Here is a 22,020-nt window from a genome sequence, read left to right on the forward strand (position 1 = left end):
ACAGTGGACAGGAAACAGGGAGATAGGAAAGCACAAGAGACAAGTTAAAGCCTTACAGGGTGTGGCCCCAGGGATCTCCTCCATCTAGGTGCCACTTCCTAATGGCCCTTCAGCTATGAAATCCTCAGTGTGTGAACTCACAGAAGTCAGCATCTTCATATTCCAATCACCTTTCACTAGCACCACCATCTGGGGACAAGGCCTTTAACACATGGACAGTTTTCTAGATCACTTCATATCCACACTATGCTACATACTTTGAGTACTAATATCTAGATGATTTCTGCATCTCTTCCATTTCAATTGTATTTTGTTTCATAGAGAAGCAGTTAAAACACTGTGCTATAAGAACAAAGGTAAAGCAATTCCAAGAGCTTTGTAGTAATTAGGAAAAAAAATTAACAGACACTAGGCATTCAGTAAAACAAATCTAGCAGTGACACACTGAGTAAGAAATGTAAGGGAGCAAATCTTAGTCCAAAGAATGTGTCCAGGGAGAGGGAGACTCAGGGATGGCGGGGGGGATGACCAGGGACCCTGTGAGAGCAGCTGCACTTAAGCATCCCATATACTACAAGGGGACAAAAGGGGCCAGTGCACTGTTAGCCCTCTTTAAGTTTTCTTAGCTATCCCTGGCTTCATTTGGAGGACACACTGTCACTGTGTACCACAGCACCCCTTCACCATTTACATTTAAAATGCAAACATAGGCAATGGGCTCATGTGTCTCAGTTACAATTATTTCTAAAGAGATCTACTGAGAGACACCTTCGTGTTGAGTTTAGGATTAGGTACAGGGTGAAGGCGATGCACAATACAGGTAGTAGGTACATGAAAAGTGGGGAAAGGAAAGAAATGATGGGGGGCAGCAAGATGAGCACTCAGGTAACCTTCAGAACCAATAGTGGTCCCATTTTTCCAAAGGAATACTGATTTCAGTTTCGTGCCAATATCTACTTAGTAAGCCATCTGATATTAAGAAAAAACTGTGACGAGCATCACTGTTCAATGTGGTAAGAGAGAAACCAAAGTCAAGTGGGCTGAGATCACCTAGTGAGTTAGTGTTGGAGGTGAGATAAGAACTCAATTCTCTCTATTCTTAGTCACTGGAGTCCCTGTTCTAGCATTATGTTCCTAAGACCACATACATTTAATCATATTGAACCATGACCTTTTCCTCACACTTTTCTTATCTGGTTGTATAATTATTAGATGCTTTGCTTCATTATTTCATAGTAAGATGCTTAGAAAATAAATGGCCTGCTGAATTGGCTGTGGTGACAGTCACTGCTACTTCTAGTACATTTATCCTTTCTTCTTTTGTGGTAGGTTTTATTTTCCTTCTTCTTGGAATCCATGTTCTTTTTTTTTTTTTTAAATCAGGGATTGGGTCCTTTGGGGGACTTTATTTTGCACACTGAATCTTGATTGGGGTAAACAAATTAAGACCTCTAGTACCTGCTGAGACAAGAGTACATGTTTAACTATGGCTTATAAGATAGAAGGTGAAGTTGTCATTACTTTTACAGCATATACGTGACACAGATAATACCCTTTCTCCCACTAGTCTTTGTCAACTACAAGTGAACTAAGGCTTGAAACAGTAGTAACATCTTGGAATCATGAATATGATTATGAATGACACAATAAGAGTAGTAGAGAAGGAAAGGAGAAAGAACCTCAACCACGATGATGTCATTGAGGGTCAATGCAGCTCTTCCTCTGAACCTTTATCTAGGGTTTCATTTAGAAACATTTCAGTGATACAGAGTGACCGGAATTCCTTCTGTCACACCAGCATCAAATAACCAGAGCAGGAGTCTCAACTGTGGTACCAGCTAGCCCTGTGGCCTTAGGAATATTATTCATCTCTAAGAGCCCACTTTCTTATAAAAGTGGAGATAATAAAATGTCCATTTCACAAGGTGAAGTTCTAACACAGATCATGATGCTCCTGCAAATATCACCACCCTTGTTATATTTGTTAATATTATGTGCTATGTCAGGGGTAGTGCCATCATCAGGCTCCATGAGCAGCGAGAACACTCTGCAATCTTCCTGTGCTTCCAGGAACATCACTACATCCTGAAACATTTGTTTCCCCCTTTCCTTAAGAGCACATATGGAAAAGCAAGACAGGTGCAGAGTTTCTTGATGGAATAAGAAAGTAACATTTTTTGATAAACAAATGGGAGTTTATCAAGTTGTTTCCAGGGCTAATATTCCATGAAAGTATTTTTAGCATTCCAGTGCCTATGAGGCTGCAACATGTACTGGGTAACTCCACTCTCCTTTGCACTGAGCCGTGGGGCACCCCACTGATTTCAGGGGAAAGGTCATGGTTCTGATGTATCAAAGAGAAATAAATCTAAGAGGTAGACTTGTACTACTGACAGCCTTAGTTCCCCAAGCAGAGCTCTGTGAGGGGCCTTCATCTGTTCCACAGTATTCATCTATCTTGGTGTCTTGAAAAAGCAACTGTCTTAGTTTGAGTTTTTGTGAGAAGTATTATGGACTGGATGACTTCTACACAACAGGAATTTTTATTTGCTTGTTTGTAATTGCTTTTAACCTTTTCAAGGTATAATCAATTTTCAGGGACGATGGGGGTCCAGCCTCTTGATAGTTCCCTCCCAGGGTCCAAGAAGAATCTACAACTAGCTGATAATTTAGTCTTTGAAGTTAAGAAATGAATCTATGTACATGAAACTCTTTAGTCTATACACTTTATTATTCTGTGTTAGTTCTCTCTCTACACAGCTTCTATTCTGCTCTAATGCCTAGCTCCTTCCTTGCCTGATTTCTCTCTACATTTATCTGCCCTTTAAGTTCTATCTTAATTCTCTCATCTTAGTTCTGCCCCATCTAGGTTCTCATCAATCTAGTTCTTTCCCATCTTAACTCCTCTCCCATGTTCTTCTTTCTCATCTTCTTCTTCCTCATCTTGTTCTTCCCCATCTGGCTCTTCCTCATCTTCCATCTCATTCCTCTAGTATTCTCTTTTAGCTCTTCAATCTGGTTCTTACCCATCTAGTACATTCCTCTCCAGTTCTTACCCCTCTAGTTCTTCCATTCTCTTTCCTCTTCTCCTTCTTGTCTTCTCTCAAAATAAAACTGCATTTTTATCCCTTTGACCCTTATCTCTCCAATTTATCTTTTCTTCCACCATTTCTGGCAATTGTGCTTGGTTGCTAGGCAACTTAGCTAGGCAACTTCCATCACAGCTGGATGTACCTGTAAGTTGGAACCATTAGTTCTGAGTTAATTGTTAAGGGTGGATCTAAAACTAGAGATAAGACTTTGGAAAGGAGAAAGTTAAGCTTAATTGGCACATCTGCCAGGCTTTCTCAAACAGGTAGTCTGGACACTTATGTCTGTTCTTAGAGAGAACAGAGGTATCTTTGATAAGGTACTTTCCTTGGTCTGAGAATTGACCTGGCTGGATGCTGCCCAATGACGATAATTACAGGGAGGCTTGAACTGGGGTTCTAGCTGTGCACAGCTGTCAGCACAGAGGGTTTTCTAAATATTCCTAGAAGTGGTTAGGTAAGGAGTTAGAGGTCTATAAAGTTAGTAAGGCTATAAGAAAAGGAGGGTTCGAGCTAAATTGTGCGAAGCTATTACTTAAGGTCTACCTGACCTAGGCGGTGTCTTCATGTGAAATTTACCTTAATTCAGGAGACTTATTATGTGGTGGTTTGGACTGTTATTCCTGTTAGTCCTTGGATGTGTCTAAGGGAGATATCTGGTTCCAGTGCTAAAAGGAGAAGAAATGGATGGGCCTCAGGAAAGGAGGTCTTTCCTGAGGTTGTTCTCCAAATACCTCAAACATATATGTACAAATAGTGATCAGTCTATGCTATTAGCAATTCTTAGGAAAAAATCAATTGGGAAAGCTATGAAGGCACACATGATTTTCATAAGAGAAGACAGCTGATGTATAACAAGCCAAATAACACCAAATGCTCCCTAGAATTTGGCTTCCTCTGAAGGAATTCCTTGACCCCTTCAGGTAGTGGCTTTACCATAACCAGCTGAGTTCTTATAATATATTCCTGTGGCCCATAGCAATCAATGAGGGAAGAGTGGTTGCGAGATACTGTTTTTTAATCATTTCTCATGCTAACCCAAGTTTAAGTTCTTCTTTGGAATAATACAGAGGAATTATTTATCTTATTATTATATATCTCTTCATTTTCCCTGTATTCTTCTATCCAATCTTGGCAGCTACAGTCAGAAAGAAATCATTAAGACACTTACCCCCACCTCTTGTCACACCTATAGTAGCAAACAGCATCAGGTAGAAACTCAGGTGTCAGACATGTTAGACATCCACTTTTTATGGTTTCAAACTCTGGAGTCTTCTGCATGGAGATCCTTCCGTTTATTGGGGCTACAGCTATTTTCCTCCCCAAAGATGCACTTCATGATATCATCACATCGAGGGGTAGAGTTTTAGTGTATGTCTTTGGAGACACACAAACACTTTGCAACCACTTCTTAAGCCTCCTGTAAACACTGTGAGGCTTGCTTGATTTACAGCCACAGCCAATTTATACCCCCCACCCCACCCCCACTGTTGCAATTGCAAGGGCCAGAGGAGTTCTGTATTTTGCATGCATTTGTGGTAGAGATGCAGACTATAAAGATGTTGTGATCCTGATGAATGGGACCCCTCAAGAGGGATCGCTCCTGGCTGTTTGTTGTGGAAGCTCTGGGAAGGACAGCTTTGGGCCTAGACTACATAAGGAGGAGGAGAAACTCAGGGGACTCTTGGTTGGCCCAGTTCCATCCCAGAGCTCACTAATTTTATGGAAGGTCAAGAAAGGAGGAGCTGAGCCCGTGGACATCTGCCTGGAGTAATATTTTCAAATTGGTCTTTCTCCTCTAGAGGTTCATTTTCAAATTTAATTAGCTAGCTAATGATGGTAAATTATCAAAATTAATTGATGGATGCTAAAGTGCTTTGAATATACAAAAAACTATACATAATTTCTAGGGTAGTTAATGTCTGATCTAACTTTACAGACTAATCTAGGAAAAGATTTTTACAGTAGTAATAATAATACCTTTTTAATGGTTTAAAATGAAGTCTTCTATTGGACAGGAACATTGCCCTAGGGGAGAATCTCATACAGTCTCTAGATTCCCACTTAGTGAAAAACTTCTCCTTTTGCCAGAGGCATCCCTGGAGGAAGAAGTCCAGTGAGAAAGCTGTAAGTGTGTCTTTATAGTCCAGAAAGTAAGACAGAAAACTAAACAAGCATGTATAGTTATCTAGGAAGGTGGGTGCTGTGGGGAGATGCTGAGGGAGACGATTCTGGATACATCCTCGTAGAGAAGGAACTGCGGGTGACAGAGCAAGAGTTCCTCAGGCAGAGATGGGGCTGCAGGAGATGAGAAGGGAAATCTGGGCCAATGGGGGAACAATAAACACACTATATGTGAGCTTCAGCAGTAAAAGAGACAGAGAGAATCAAATGCATTTTGTGAGATCAAATTTGTGAATGTTGTTGGGTCACAAGAGATATAATTAAAACACCAGAGTGCTGTGTTTTAAAGAAGAAAAAAATGATCTGCCTCCTCCCTCTCAAAAGGATTGTAATAGGAATTTTATGAAGATGTAAGCCATAAGAACAAGCAAGCAGACTGTAAAACAATAGTAAGTTTCTAGAAGTTATACCATAGGTGGAAGAATGGAAATTGGTTTCACAGACCGAAGAAAGAGTAAGTCTAGTCTTAAGAATTTTTGTTGGTTAATTTTGTTCTTTGACAACTTCACATATGTATGTAATGTACTTTCTCCCTACACCATGTCGTCTCTTTCTCTCATCCCTATCAATATCCCCCCTGAATGTCCCTAGAATCTCTTTCCCAAATTCACAACTTTTGGTTTTGTTTTGTGACCCATTTAGTTTAAGCAGGGCCATCTGAGGGATACTGAGTTGAAACTATCCATTGGAGCCTGGTGGAGTCACCAGGGGATATACGACCAAATGACTTCCCTCTTTGAACCTATCAGTAACAAATAGTTCAGTGTGTGTGTGTGTGTGTGTGTGTGTGTGTGTGTGTGTGTGTGTGTAGAGCTCCCTCAGTCCCTTCCCCATCTAGCCCTGACAATTGAGTAGGCCTAGAGCAGGTATCTGGAGCTGCTGTGAGTTCATGATTTCGATGGCTGTGTCTTGCCCAGAGGATGCCATTTCCCAGCCGTTCTCCTATCTTCTGACTCTTACATTCTTCCTTCTGCAGTGTTCCTTGAGCTCTAGAGGGAGTGGTACAAATGTCTTGTTTAGGGCTGGACGCTATGTTTTTTCAGCACCTTAAGCAGTCATAAGTCTCCCCATTTACCACTGTTCAATCGAGTGAGAGACTTCTCCGATTGAAGCTGAGAATAGCATTCATCTATGAATATAAACACGAAATATAAGAAGGCAGTTTAATATTACATCACCCTAGTTAAAGAATAGTATTCATCCCTCCCCCAGGCTTATGATTTCCTTCAGAGTGAGCTTTTGACCAGGTGTATAGTGCCAGGTATGGAGTCCTTTCTGAGGAGTGGGAACACCTCTCCTGGCAGGTTAATCTTATAGTTTGAAGGATTCATAGCTCTTAGCCACAAGTTATCTCGTTAAAGATATGTTTAATACCATTGAGGTTGAAAGTTTTAGGAACTTTTATGTCTAAAGACCAAATATATATTTTTATAATATCATACTCCTGATAATAGAATTGAGATCAGGGTGCTTGGGTGTGGTGGTTTGAAAGGAAATGGCCCCCAAAGGGAGTGGCACTATTAGGAGGCATAGCCTTGTTGGAGGAAATGTGTCACTGTGTTGGGGCAGGCTTTTGCTCAAACTTCCCTCAGTGTGACTTTGAGACCATTTCCTATTGCCTGTAAGGTGTAGGATTCTCAGCCACTTTGCCAGCACCATGTCTGCCTGCACACTGCCATGCTCCCTGCCATGATGGTAATGAACTGAACCTCTGAAACTGTAAGCAAGTCACCCCAATGAAATGTTTTCCTTTATAAGAATTGCTGTGGTCATAGTGTTTCTTCACAGCGATGGAAACCCTAACTAAGACAACAGGTGAGCTGATACTTTCCTTTGCTGCGTGCTCCAATAGTGCATCAATTTGAGGAAGATTCCTCAACCTCTGTGATGTAAGTGTCTATATCTACTCACTTGTAGATATTAAGATGAATTGGATTTACAGTAATACTCCAGACATCAATGCTTAGACCTCATTCATCTTGGACAGACAAGAGTCCCTTTGCTTCTAGGAGTTTCTCTCCTCAAATATTTCTAGGCATTCTCTCACAGATTTTGTTTGTACATCTCAAATGTTCCCTTGGTCTTTGGGGATCACCCTAGGGAGGCAGCAGTTTCTCACAGTCATAATCAGGGCCTCTGCCAACAGTTCTGACAGGCAGGGTCACTAGCCAATGTGGAATGCTGTGCATTCCTTCAGCTCATCTGTGGCCTCTGGCCTGAAATGCCTGAGTTCCCTGAGAATGCCTTTCTCTTCTGACTAGATCCTTTGGAACTGCTTTGCATGACTGCGCTACTGAGCCTCTCCTTTGCACTATTCCCCATGCCTTTCAGTGTGGATATCATACCTAGGACAGGTTGCTGGGTGATGTCACATACTACATTCCACTCCTCTGAAACCTTTGCTTCTCTGAATCCTAGGCTTTTTCCACTGCCAAGCTCTGTTAATGTTTAGCAGAGCACCAGGCCGAGCTCTGGGATTCCAGTCAAAGAGAGGGAAGAGGGATTCTATGAGCAAGGGGGCGGGGTTAAGATCATGATGGGGAAATCTACAGAGACAACTGAACTAAGCTCATAGGAACTCACGGACTTTAGATTGACAGCTGTGGAACCTGCATGGGATTGGACTAGACCCTCTGCATATGGGAGAGAGTTGTGTAGCTGGGTCTGTTTGAGGGGCCCATGGCAGTGTGGTCAGGATCTATCCATGTACATGAGCTGGTTTTCTGGATCCCATTACCTATGGTTGGACACCCTTGTTCACCCTTGAGGCAGAGGGGAGGTGCTGAGTCCTGCCTCAACTGAATGTACCAGGTTTTGCTGTCCCCCCCCATGGGAGAACTTACCCTTTTGGAGGAGGGGATGGGAGGTAGGTGGGGGTGGGGAGGTTAGGCGGGGGTGGGAGGAACAGGAAGAAGGATGAGAGGGGGATCTGTGGTTGGTATATAAAATGAATAAAACATTTTTAAAAAATAAATTAAAAAAATGTTTAGCTCTGCTGATGAGCTCTAAACACACCAGCATTTCTCTAGGCAGCTATAGGAGCTCTCCTGAGGGGAATCCCCACCATGCAAATCCTCTCCTGATTGGATAGAAGACCCTCCACAAGAATGGTTCCCAATCCTTTAATAGTTTCCTAAGAACTTTCCTGAGCTAACTCAGAATACCAAGAACTTGTGGATGAAAATGTGGCCTAATATCACCAGTGTAGGTAGTTGTGTGTTCATGTTGGTTAGAGGTTAGGATAGAGGGATACATTTACATCTTTATTGATTGATATAAATAGAATATTTTTAAAAAGATTTGTTTATCCTCACCCACTCTATGGGATGGAATCTGTACCTGACACTGTAAAAATGGCTAATAACTTGAGGCTAGGTAGGTATGGACCCTAGGAGAAAACCTACTACCATTATTCTGCTAAAGGAACATAGCAATAAGATGACTCCTAATGACATATTTCTATGCCCATATACCAGTGCCTCACTCAGCCCTCATCAGAGATGTCTTCTTTCAGTGAATGGTAATGAGCACAGAGATCCACAACTGGACAGTGTGAGAGGCTTTAGAGCTCTTAGTCCTCAATGGGATGTCTTCATCAAATCCTTCCCTTCAAGGCTCAGGGAACTATGCAGAAGAGAAGGCAGATGATTATAGGAGCTAGAAATGGTGGATGACTTTAAGGAAGCAGTGTCTTTCAGACACAATAGGACTGATACACATGAATTCACGGAGACCATAACAGCGTGCACAAGACCTGCATGGGTTCAAACCAGACAAAATCTCAGCTCTGAGAAGGAGAGGTGGACACTAAGTCATACCCCTACACAAGAAGCTATTTGCAGTTAATATCTGTTAGAAAATGGAAAATAATTTTTCTCCAGTGAAGTGTCACTGGGTATATCAACCATACTCCAGGGCAGGCCTCATGCTTAGGAGTAGTCGACCAACACAAAACAGACACTGTGTGTGTGTGTGTGTGTGTGTGTGTGTGTGTGTGTGTGTGTGTTGGGGAAGGCTTTGTAGGGTTTTTTTTGTTTGTTTTTTATTTCCACTTGTTTTTGTTTTGAGAGACAGAGAAAGAATCTGAAGTTGGGTGGGTAGGGAGATGGAGAGGATCTGGGAAGAGTTGGGAGATGGGAAAGAATATGGTCAAAATATATTATATGAAAAACGTTTTGAAAAAAACTTCTAAAAAGACATTTACGTTTGGCTACATGTATATGTGTCTGTGTGGGCATATCAGCACATGGATGTGTGGGTGCACATGCTTGTGTGTGGTACAGAGAGACCAGAGCAGGTGTTGATTTCTCCTTTATCACTCTCCACTTATTCCTTTGAGGCAGGGTCTTATCCCTGAACCCAGTGCTTGCAGTTTCTTGGCTAGGCTAGAATCTAGAAAGCTCCAGTGATCCTCTTGTATCTGTCCTCTTCGGAGCTGGGGTTACTTACAGGTATTTGCAGGGACATTCAGCATTTTATCCAGGTGTTAGGATCTGAACCCTGGTCCTCAAGACTGTGAAGCAAGCACACTCAACCTCTGAGCTATCTCTCCAACACAGGTAATTTTCTTTTAGAATGCAAATGTGTACAGTATTGTCCAGAAGGGCAACTTGGGAGAGAAGATGGTAGAAAAGGGATACAGAGAAACATAGGAAGTTTACATCAGAACTCTTCAACCTGAGCCATCATCAGGGGTAGCAGCACAACAGATTTTCATGGGTTTGGATTATTAAATAACATGCTACTTTAGCTTGCTGGAGAGACTCAGCTACATGCAGATCTGCTGTGGAATAATGCTTTTGTACACTGGTTTAATAAAACACTGATTGGCCAGTAGCCAGGCAGGAAGTATAGGCGGGATAAGCAGACAATGAGAATTCTGGGAAGAGGAAGGCTGAGTGAGGAGAAACCAGACTGCCATCCAGAGAGCAGCATGTAATGACACACAAGTAAAGCCACGGAAAACATGGTGACATACAGATTAACCAAATGGGCTGAGTTTAAGTGTAAGAACTAGTCAGTAGTTAGCCTGAGCTAACGGCCAAGCAGTTTTAAATAATATAAGCCTCTGTGTGTTTAGTTGGGTCTGAGCAGCTGTGGACCGGGCGGGACATAGGAACACTTCTAGCTACATGGATCTATGTCTGAAATGTTTCATACTGCTGCAAGATATGTACTAGGCAGAAGAGAGAGATGTATGCTATAGGGGTGAAGGAACAAAGCATATTTTAGTACGAAGTAAGGAAGTTGGGAGATGAAAAACTATTTGAGAGAAGAGGAAATATGGCATTATTTTTGGCTTTCTACACAATTCCCTACTTGGGACTTTCTTGTTTTGGCCCAGAACAGCCTTCTCTCTGTAGAAGCTAGATATTCCACATTCTGGCCTTTCTCACAGTTGGACCACAGATACATGATTCATGATGAGTCCAGTCTGCCAGGGTAGATTTTAATTTGGAACATAAGAGTAAAACACAGCTAAGGCTATGCAGAATCCATCTTGGGGAAGCCACAGGTATCAATGGTAGCTAAATGGATCTGTTTCAGATTGATTCTGACCCATAAGAGACTCCGTGAACAACTATAAAATGCAGTCACTCATATTACATCTCAGAACCCAGACACGCAAGCAAGCAAGCAAGCAAGCAAGCAAGCAAGCAAGCAAGCAAGCAAGCGAACAATTTAGAATGCAGCATGCTTGGAAAGAGAGGGCATTCATAGTATTCTTGTTTCTACAATAACAAAAAAAGGTGACCCTAGGTTTCCTTGATGACACAATTCTGAAGTATTTCCACTGAAATCTAGATGTCATGTGGACAGAAAAAAAAACCCTTATCAAATGATTTTAGAAATTTGGGAAATATTCTGGGGAAAAAATTAAAGTGGCTACATAACTTCTGAAAAAATCCTTTGAATGTTAATGCATTCAAAAAGCTTCAAGACAGAGATAAACAAATACATTTTTTCCTCTCTGAGAGCATTTCAAGGGATCTGGAGGCACACATACTGATGCTTAGTGTTGCCTTATGCTCTCTCTGTCTATCCAAGGTGTCTACATAGTGATGAAGACAGAGCACGGGCAGTCATGTGCTTTGTATAGACTTCGCACAGAAGAATCTCCTTCCTTTGTGGTCTCTGCATTAACCTGAGTTCTTCTGGCAAGGTAGTAGTCCCACCCTTTGCCAGCAGAGCCCCATGTGGCATTTAGTCTTTGCTCATGTATATTCTGATAGAAGTTGAGTGTCAAAGCTTAAAATTAAGGTCAAGACCTCCAAATCCTGAAATGAACTTAATTTATTTGGATGTTTCCAACTGACTACAAACTATATTCAACTTCCTATCCATCCCCTGGTTTAAGGGTGAGACCTCTCAGCATGATTTGACACAGACTATAAAGAAAGAAAGGAAAACTCGATTTTCTTCAAAGGAAGAAACCCAAACATGCCCAGCTGCAGCAGGGTTCGTCATGCAAATGGAGACCAAGTAGGCTTGTTGCTCCCAATTATGCCCGGTGTGGAAGGCCAGAGATTTAGAGAGACTTAACTCAAGAGAAAGAAAAATAATGGATCATCCATGGAGTACCGGCTGTTAAAGGAGAAATAAAACCTTTCCACTCTATTATTTTTTTCCACCTGCTGAGCTGGCCCCAGGAAATATGACACTTACTGATAGCCATGTCCCACTTGTGCAGTGGAGCTGTGTGATGTTGGCACTGAAAAGGCATTGATAGGAGTCTCTGCAAGGTATTTACATTTATACAATCAGTTTATGATGTTCATATTCAATGAGGACGGGGGCTTTTGTTCACCTCTGTATCTGCAGATGTTCAGTAGTCGCACTATAACTGTTTGCTGAATTAATGAAATCTGACTGTAGAGAAGAGCTAGTGTGGCTGTGCCCCACACAGAGGCTGGGCCCCTCTAATCTCTGCCAGCCTGAAATCTGATTTTTGTATGTACAGGCATGTAAAAGCAATTCCTGTCATATTTTCTTAAGTTCCTTGGGAGAAGTCAGACACTGATTTCTGCCTCCTGCTATTGAGTAGGAATTCACTCTGACTTCTCTGCAAATTCAGGAAATGAATAGCTCTGTTTCTTATACTGGGTACCTGGGTATCTAAAACAATTTTCCTAACAAAACAGCGAAAAAGCTAGTGAATGCATAGTCTTTAAAGTCTTAAGACATGGATGAATTGGTAAGGTATGGTAGCAAATGTTTACCAGTTCTTATCTACAAAGGGACAGGAGCCAAGGACGGTACACTGAAGTTTGAAAATTTACCCTCAGGGTGGTTGTTGACAGGGTTAGACTTCATCTTTGATTTCCTTTCTCTCTCTCTCTTTCCTTCCTTCCTTTCTTCCTTCCTTCCTTCCTTCCTTCCTTCCTTCCTTCCTTCCTTCCTTCTTTCTTTCTGGTTAATAACTGTTGGAGAAAGAACAACACATAAACACATACACAATAACACACAGACACACAACACATACACATGATATACACATATGATAACACACATGATAACATACATATATGAAACTAGACACACATAACACACAACACATGCATACAGACATATATGATAACACACATACACACGAAATAACACCCACGATAACACATATACACAGGATAACACATACACACATAATAACACATACAGACACACATACATGATAACACACATACATGATAACACATACAGACACATACACACATGATAATACACATACATAATACTATATACACATACACACATGATAACACACATATACACATGATACCACATATACATGATAACACACATGTCACTATGCACACATATACACATGATAGCACACACACGAAACTACAAAATATACACATGCATGATACTACACACACATACAACACTACATACACATGATAATGTGCACACACACACACACACACACACACACACACACACACACACGATCCCCCCACAGAGCACCCAACACTTGTTCTAACTGTAAATGTGTACCAGAAAAGCACTGCTCTTTATTTCTTCCACATACAAATTCTAGGGCAATGTGTTTAAGCTCAAGGCAAATCAGGGGTTAAAAACTGGGAAAACAACTCTCCTGATAATTAAGAACTTATTCTGACCTTTGTGTGCACATTTAAGTCAAATTCATGTGGCCTGGGAAGTCCAAAATACTTCAAGTTTTAAAGTATTCCCAGAATAGCACTATCCCAAACATCTGGTGAAAACAAACTGGAATTTCCCCCTCCCCCTCAAAACCAAACCAAAACAAACACTCACATTCATCCAAGGCCTGGAAGAGTTCTTCTAAGACGGGCAGCAGTTAGTGTTAGACCTATATAGAGAAGAAACATCTGTACAGACTTTAGGTACTATAATGGCCAAGTTCATAATCCAAAATAAATATGATTACCATGTTTAAAGAGGAGCTTAAAATGTCTGTAGGGAACATAAAATTATAATGAGGGACTAAGCAGATTTGAAGAAGAACCAAACGCAATTTTTAGAAATGAAATTATAATAAAAATTAAAAGCCCAGAGCGTGAAGAGACTTAATGTCAGTTAGAGAGAGGAGATGAGAGGATGGGTGAACTGTAAGAGTCAGACACGTTATCCAGAGAGCACAGAGACGCAAAACAGTCCGAAAGGAGAGTGACATGGGGACACATCTCCCTGGTGTTCAGGATAGGTGAGAATGCCACAGACAAATGTGGGAAGAGGTAAGAACTGAGAATAGTTTTAATAACCATTGAAGAATAAAAAGTGCAGGTTCAAACTTCCCACCAATCTCTAAAAAATAAGTAGACATGTGCGCACATCCAGACATACTGTAATGAAATTTTAGGATGCAGACAACAAAGAAAGCATAAAAGTAATAGCATGTGGTTGGTGGTGTAAGACAGATTACCTTAAAGAAAAAACATTCAAACAGAAAGTAGGCTTTTAAATTTTTTAAATAGGAAATATTTTATTATTTTTCTGAGAATTTCATATATGAGTATTGTATTCAAATAATTTCCCTTCCTTCTCCTTCCAACTTTTCCCATCTCCCACTTCACACCTTCTCAGTCATGATCTCTTATTCTTTCATTTTTTTTAAAAGATTTATTTATATTGTGTATACAAGGTTCTGCCTGCATGTATGTTTGCAGGCCAGAAGAGGGCACCAGATCTCATTACAGATGGTTGTGAGCCACAATGTGGTGGTTGCTAGGAGTTGAACTCAGGACCTCTAGAAAAACAGTCAGTGCTCTTAACCTCTGAGCCATCTCTCCAGCCCCTTATTATTCTTTCATTACTATTGTTAAACATATGTACATAAAATTCACAAAAGAACCTGTGGAGCTCCTTTAGTTTGGCTCATATGTATATATGTTTTGGGTTGATCACTTGGGATTGGATCACCTATGGGGGGGGTGGTTTGTCCCTGGAGAAGACTGATCCCTCTCTCAGAAGTCAGTCATTCATTGCCTGTCATTCTTCATGCAGGAGTAGGGTCTTGTGCAACTTCCCCATCCATTTGGCAGTCCAATGGTGTTGTTGTTGTTCGGGTCCTGTGTTGTCCTCTCTTCACGTGCCCCCGGTGAGTCTCACCCTTGTTTTTCAGTTTCCCTCTTCTTAGCGCCTGTGTCCTGCTATTTCCCTCGGGAGAACTGCTTCTCTCTCCCACCACCATGATTCCTTTTTTTACATTCCTCATATCTTCAGTTACTCCAGGTTATATACTCACGTCTAAAGGGTCAGAGCTGGGATACACAAAGAAGAGAGAACATTATGTGTTTGTCTTTCTGGGTCTGTGTTCCATCATTCAGTATAATATTTTATGCAATTCTATCCTGCAGGTCTTATGATTTTATTTTTCTTAGTGCTGAGTTACATTCTATGCTGTGTATGGACCACGTTTATATATCCATTCATCGATTGAAGGACATTTAGGTTGTTTCTATTCCCCAGATCTTGTGGCTAGAACAGCAATGAATAGATGTTGTGTGACCTTGCTGGAGGAAGTACCTTACTGGAGGTGGGCTCTAGGAGTCTAAAGCCTTAAACTGCTTCCAGTTCACTGTTTCTGCTTCATGCTTCTAGCTTCCTGTTCCAGCCACCATGCCTACCACATGATGCTATGCCTCCCTGTTGTGGGGACTCTTAACCCTCTGGACCCCAAATAAACTCTTTCTTTCACAAGTTTTCTTGGTCGTAGTGTTTTACCAGGAAATAGTTTTAACAGAAAAATAGCTAATACAATGAATTAGTGGCTAGCCTTTGCTTCATAGTCAGACCCTGTCTTAAAAAAGAAAAGAAGACAAGAAAAGAAAAAACAAATATAAAGTAAAACCAAGCAAAACAAAACAGAATTAAAAAATAATCTAAGTCTGGAGGAAGATGAATGTTTGAGTGTTAGGAAGTCTGTGTGTTGCCCAGACAGAAAGTGTTCTTTAAATTTGTACTTTGATAATTAGTAGCATGTAACTGAAAGAAGAAATAGGAAATAGTTATAATTTCTAAAGGAGTGGAAGAGAAAAGGATAGGGCTAGAAAAAGAATCCTCATTCGATTACAACAAGGTCAGAATGTGGAAGAAAAGAAACAGACCAAGTGGAACAAGAATAGAAAGCACAAGACAATTGGGGCCGGATGGCTCAGTGGTCAGGGAATTGTGCTGTTCATGCTGAGGACCTGAGTTCAGTTTCTAGCACTCCTGTTGGGCAGCTGGCAACCATCTATAACTCTAGCTTCAGAGGATCTGACGACACCCTCTTCTGGCTTCTGTGGGTGCCTGAACTCACATGCACACACCCACACACAGACACACATATATGCACATCATTACAAATAAATGGATGAATAAATGTTGAACTATGTCAGTAATTTCATTAAATGAAAAAGATTGAAGTTATTCAAAGACTCAAAAACTTTAACAATAAGATATCAAATGAACCTCTGGTTTACATGTTCTGAATAATAGTAAAATATATAATGCGCCGGGCGATGGTGGCACACACCTTTATTCCCAGCACTTGGGAGGCAGAGCCAGGCGGATCTTTATGAGTTCGAGGCCAGCCTGGACTACCAAGTGAGTTCCAGGAAAGGCACAAAGCTACACAGAGAAACCCTGTCTCGAAAAACCAATATATATATATATATTTGCACTAACTGAAAAGGAGCAAGATATATTATTTACGTTTCTCATTTCTGTGACATTATGAGACAAGAAGTAACTTAACTGAGGAAGGATCTATTTTTTTTTTCTCATAGTTCCAGAAGATATAGCCCACCATGGTGGGGAAGGCAAGAAACAGGAGGCAACTGGCCACATTGTATTGTATCCCCAGTCAGGAAGCAGAGAGCAATGGATGCTCTTGCTTAGTCAGGCTTCATCTAGGCCAGTGGTTCTCAATCTGTGGGTCATGACCCTTTGGGGAGGGTCAATCCTTTCACAGGGGTCTCCTAAGACCAGCAGAAAAGACAGATATTTACATTATGATTCATAACAGTAGTGAAATTACAGTTGTGAAGTAGCAATGAGAATAATGTTATGGTTGGGGGTCACCATAACATGAGGAACTATATTAAAGGGTCTCAGCATTAGGAAAGTTGAGAACCACTGCTCTAGGCAGTCCAGAGCCCCAGTTCACACACTGGTGCTTCCTACACTTAGGGTGGATCTTCCTCAACCTAACTTAGAAGATTTCTCAATTAACCTAACTTAGAGAATTTCTCATAGACATGTCCAGAGGTTTGGTGATTCTAGATTCTACCAAGCGGACAATCAATATTAACCTTCACAGGTATGAGCAGACACCTCACTGAAGAAAACAAGCAGATGATAAATGATGCCCAACATCCTTTGTCATTAGAGAGTTGCAAATTAAAACAAGGTGATCCTGCTAGGCTCATATTAGCATCTCCAGAAACAAAAGAAAACACCACCAACAAAAAACTCTTCAGACCCACCCCCCCCAAAAAACAACAAAACAAAACAACGCCTACAGTATACTATATGGGTAAGACTCAGAGTAGCAAGAATTTCATGCATTCATGAATTATTGATAGAACTATAAAATGGTACAGCTGTATAGAAGAATTAGGAACTGTTTGTGGCAGTTCTAATCACCTCACACTAGATATAGCCAAGATGTCCTTCAATAGGGAAGTGGATAAGCAAAGCGGTAGTCCATGCAATGAACTTTTAATCAGTGATAAAAAAAAGAAACGAGTTATCTAGCCATGAAAAGACATGAGACACTTTACAACATATACTGAAAGAATCCAGCCTTAAATGCTCTTTGATTATAATTATATGAAATTCATATAAAATTAGAGAACGTAAGGCCAGTGGTTACCATGGAGGGAGTAGAGGGGACAGAGGATGCAGAGGATTTTCTAGGGCGGGGGTTAAACTGTTCTGTATGATACTGTGATAGTGGACATGTGACTGGATGCTTTTATCAAAATTCACAGACCCTCACAGCACAGTGCATCTCAGTGCATGCAAACTAAGAAGAAAATCATTTAGGTGGTTGGGGGAATCCCAGGGAAGGATGTGGACTGTGATGATAGGATCTCAGATTATATCATACTTATATTTTATTTCATTTGTTTTGGGTTTTTTTTAGAGCTGATTTCAAACTGATTATGAAGCTCAGGATGATCTTGAACTTGTGGTTCTCCCACCCCCATCTCCAAACGCTGAGATTACAGGAATATACCACTGTACCCGGTTTTATGTAGTGATAGGGGTTTACATTTTTAAAAAAATTGTTTGACAGTTTCATGTATTTATAAAATGAATTTGTTATTTTCAGTCTACTCCCCCCAGAACCCTTCATCACACCGTGTTCCTCCTATTTTCGTGTGTTCTTTTAGTGTGTGTGTTCCTCCTATTTTCGTGTGTTCTTTTAGTGTGTGTGTTCCTCCTATTTCCATGTGTTCTTTTAGTGTGTGTATTCCTCCTATTTCCGTGTGTTCTTTTTTTTTTTTTTTTTTTTTTTTTGGTTTTTGAGACAGGGTTTCTCTGTGTAGCTTTGCGCCTTTCCTGGGACTCATTTGGTAGCCCAGGCTGGCCTCGAACTCACAGAGATCCGCCTGGCTCTGCCTCCTGAGTGCTGGGATTAAAGACGTGCGCCACCACTGCCCGGCCGTGTGTTCTTTTAGTGTGTGTGTTTCCCTGAGTTTGATTAGAGTTCCTTGTCAGATCATGGGTGGAAGGTAATTTTCTGGAACAAGGGAAACTTCTCAGTTGCTAAGCCACAGAAGAAAGCGAAGCATCCTCCCCTAACGACCATTAACTGGTGATATTCCTCAGGGAGGGTGAGGCCTAGGGGTCCCTCCTCCATCCATAACGAAATGTTGATGGGCCCCAGACTGAGTTCATGAGTGCATTGGCTGTGTCATGTTAAGATGACGACTTTTGGGCTCTTGCTGGTATTGGGAATTGAACCCAGTGCTTTCTTCATAGTAGGCAAGTAACTATACTGAGTGATATTCCAAGCCCTCACAAATGTACTCTAAAAGGCTTCACTGAAGAAGGTGGGAGAAGAGGTATAGGCCTAGTTGCTTTGGAAATGATAATGGCTGTCAAGACTGAAGACAAAAGTAATTGAATGTAGGCAATGTACTCTAGTTGAAAATGCTTCCATGCAAGTATAAAGTATCAATTCTAATGCTACTATGCACATATACTAGAGCAGAGTGAGTGAATGGATGATGGATGGTAAAGATAGGTTTCTCACTATTGGAGTTGGACCTTACACTTAAGCAAGGAGAGGAGGATGAGGTGATTCATTAGGAATAGACTGGATTTGGAAGTATTAGAAGAAGCAGATGCCTGGCTGAAATTAGATAAAAATGATTGCATATTAGGGCTCGAGAGATGGCTCACCACTTAAGAGCATGTACTGCTCTTCCACAGGACCTAAGTTCAGGTCCAAGCACCAATGTTAGGTGATTCACAATTGTCTACAACTTCAGCTCTAGGGGATCCCATCACTGTGGGCACCTGCACTCATGTACATAGATCCCTCTGCACACACACACACACACACACACACACACACACACACAGAGAGAGAGAGAGAGAGAGAGAGAGAGAGAGAGAATAAAATGTAAAAGGAAATCTTAAAAATGATTGCTTATGAGTTACTACAAATGCGTTTCTTTGTTAGTTGAGAGTGTCTAGAAGAAGTGACACCCTGGTAACAATGGACAAAGCTTAGCTTGTACTACCTTCATCCTAGAGCAGCCAGCAAACAATTTGGACAAATGGCTGATTCTAAGACTGGAAATATATAGGATGAGTGTGGAACATCTCCTAGTTCCAGAAAGTGTTCAGAATGTACAATACAGGTGGCAAGTGTTCAAAGAGGGAACACACACAAATGAAAGCTCCTCAGGAATGCAGGCAGACCAGACTGGTGTAGAGGCGAGGCAGAACTCCCAACACCCAAAGACAGCGATTTGAATAAGAAAGTTAAAAATAATATTGGTTTATAACCCAAAGTACAAAATAAATGCCCACAAGCCTGTAAACATATAAATAAATTATTGAATGAATAAATAGATGAGAGATAAAGACAATTTTCTCATGCAGAAACATTTCAAATAATTTATATGATATTTTTCCTTCAGGGAGGTGAGTCATAAATCTCTATTGCCTAAATGTAGTCTGCACACAGTGTCTTTCCTTTCAAAGAATGTGGTATGAATATAGAGAAAAAAAGAGTCATCGGGTAGTGGGAAAACTTAACACACAGTATTTCAGCCAACTGAGTAAGGTCAACATCAATGAATGAAAATAATGTTTTGCCTCTGTGGCTTTCTGTTCCCCAACAATTGATCCAATTCTAATTATGGGAAAAGCAGCCAGTAAATCCCAACTCTGAGATAGCTTGAAAAATACATGACTCTTAATCCTCAAAACTGTGAAGGCAATCAAAAACAAAGGAAACCAAGGAATCACCACAGCCAGCAGGAACCAGAGAAGACGTTATGGTTTAGTTGGGAGGTGGCTCACTAGATAAAGCACTGCTTTGAAGCACCAGGACAGAAGTTCACTCCCCTGAACCCATGTTCAAAGCCAGGTAAGAACCAGGATGTGGTACCAGCCAGTGTCGTGGAGAGAGAGACAGCAGATACTTGCAGCTCACTGGCCAGACAGTCTAGCCTATTTGAGGAGTTCCAGGCAAGTGAGAGACCCTGTCTCAAACAAACAAACAAAAACAAAAACATAAACAAAAAACAAGGCAACTTGGTTCCTAAGGAACAACACCCAAGGTTATCCTCTGGGTCATATGCACTCACACACATATGCACGCACACATCCCTCCGCTTGCACAGAAATGTGCACATGAACATGCAGTAACAGAATTTTTTGTTGAAAGATGTAGACATTGTTATTAAATGTAACATGGTATCTCAGCTTGTATCTTCTTATAGGAAGGGGGATTAGGTGAAAAGTAAGAATATCTGACTTTAATAAGTAACGAGAATGCATCCACATTGCTTCAGTAAATTCATGTCAGATGTAAATAATAAGGGAAACTGGGTGTGGGAATATGGGGATTCTACTGTATTTGCAACTTTTCTCTAAACCTGACACTTTTAAAATAAAATAAATATAATTTCCAAAAGAAATAAATGTTACATTATAGATAAGAGAAAAATGTAGTGCATTTGAATAAAGTACAAAATCCAAATATATTTTAGTTATAAAAGAAACATTTAAAATATAATAGTATTACAAAGATGCAATAAAAAAGAGTGAAATGATATATCAGGCAAAATCTAACCCAAATGAAACTGGTACAGTTATTTTAAGATTAGAAAAGCCAAAATCCTGACTGGAGATAAAGGGGTTCACTTCATAAAAATGGTAAGTTCAGGAGAGAGAGAGAGGAAGAGAGAGGGAGAGAGAGACCAAGAGATATTAAAATTATACAAACCTTTATAGCAGGATTTTTAAATGGTCAAGAAAATGGGACTTCAAGGAGAAATAGATACAACCATAAATCATAGTTGGTCATTTAACAACCTTCCCCATACTTTACTAACAAACTGATAAGATCAGCATTGAAATATAGGATATTTGAACAACATGATGGAAACTTTTGACTTAATAAATGTATATTATCTTGACTAGCATAGTATATGTAGTCTTTCAAAATATATGGAATATTTACCAACAGTGATTATGTTATGAACCATTAAGCCTTAACAAAATTTTATAGGACAGTCTTCTTTTTATTTTTTTATTTTTTGAGATAGGGTCTCACTGTGTAGACCAGGCTGGCCTTGACTCACAAAGCTCTACCCACCTACCCCTCCAGAGTGCTGAGATTAAAGGAATGCACTACCATGCTTGATTAACAACATTTTAAAAATTGGAAAATATAGAGTGAGTCTTCTGAGTGCTAGTCAGATAAGCCAGACAACAACAAAGAAAGTGATAACCAAAAGATTTATCATCTAGTTAGAATTAGAAAGTGCTTCTGCGTAATCTAGGTCTTTATAGAAATTAGAAAGCTTTTAGCCGATTATAATAAAAATACTACAACCCAAAATGTGTAAGGATTGTGTAGCTAAACTTTTTACATCATTAAAAAGAAAGGCGAATCAAACTTAGCAGTGTGAAAGTGCTAGCACACCATGGTGATTTAATCTCAAGAATACAGTGTTTTAATGTAGAAAATATATAGTTTTCTATTACTACATGTATGGAGGGAAATTATGTAGTTGTCTCAATGGGAACAAGA

This window comes from Peromyscus eremicus, chromosome 15, assembly GCF_949786415.1.
Source record: "Peromyscus eremicus chromosome 15, PerEre_H2_v1, whole genome shotgun sequence".
Lineage (NCBI taxonomy): Eukaryota > Metazoa > Chordata > Mammalia > Rodentia > Cricetidae > Peromyscus > Peromyscus eremicus.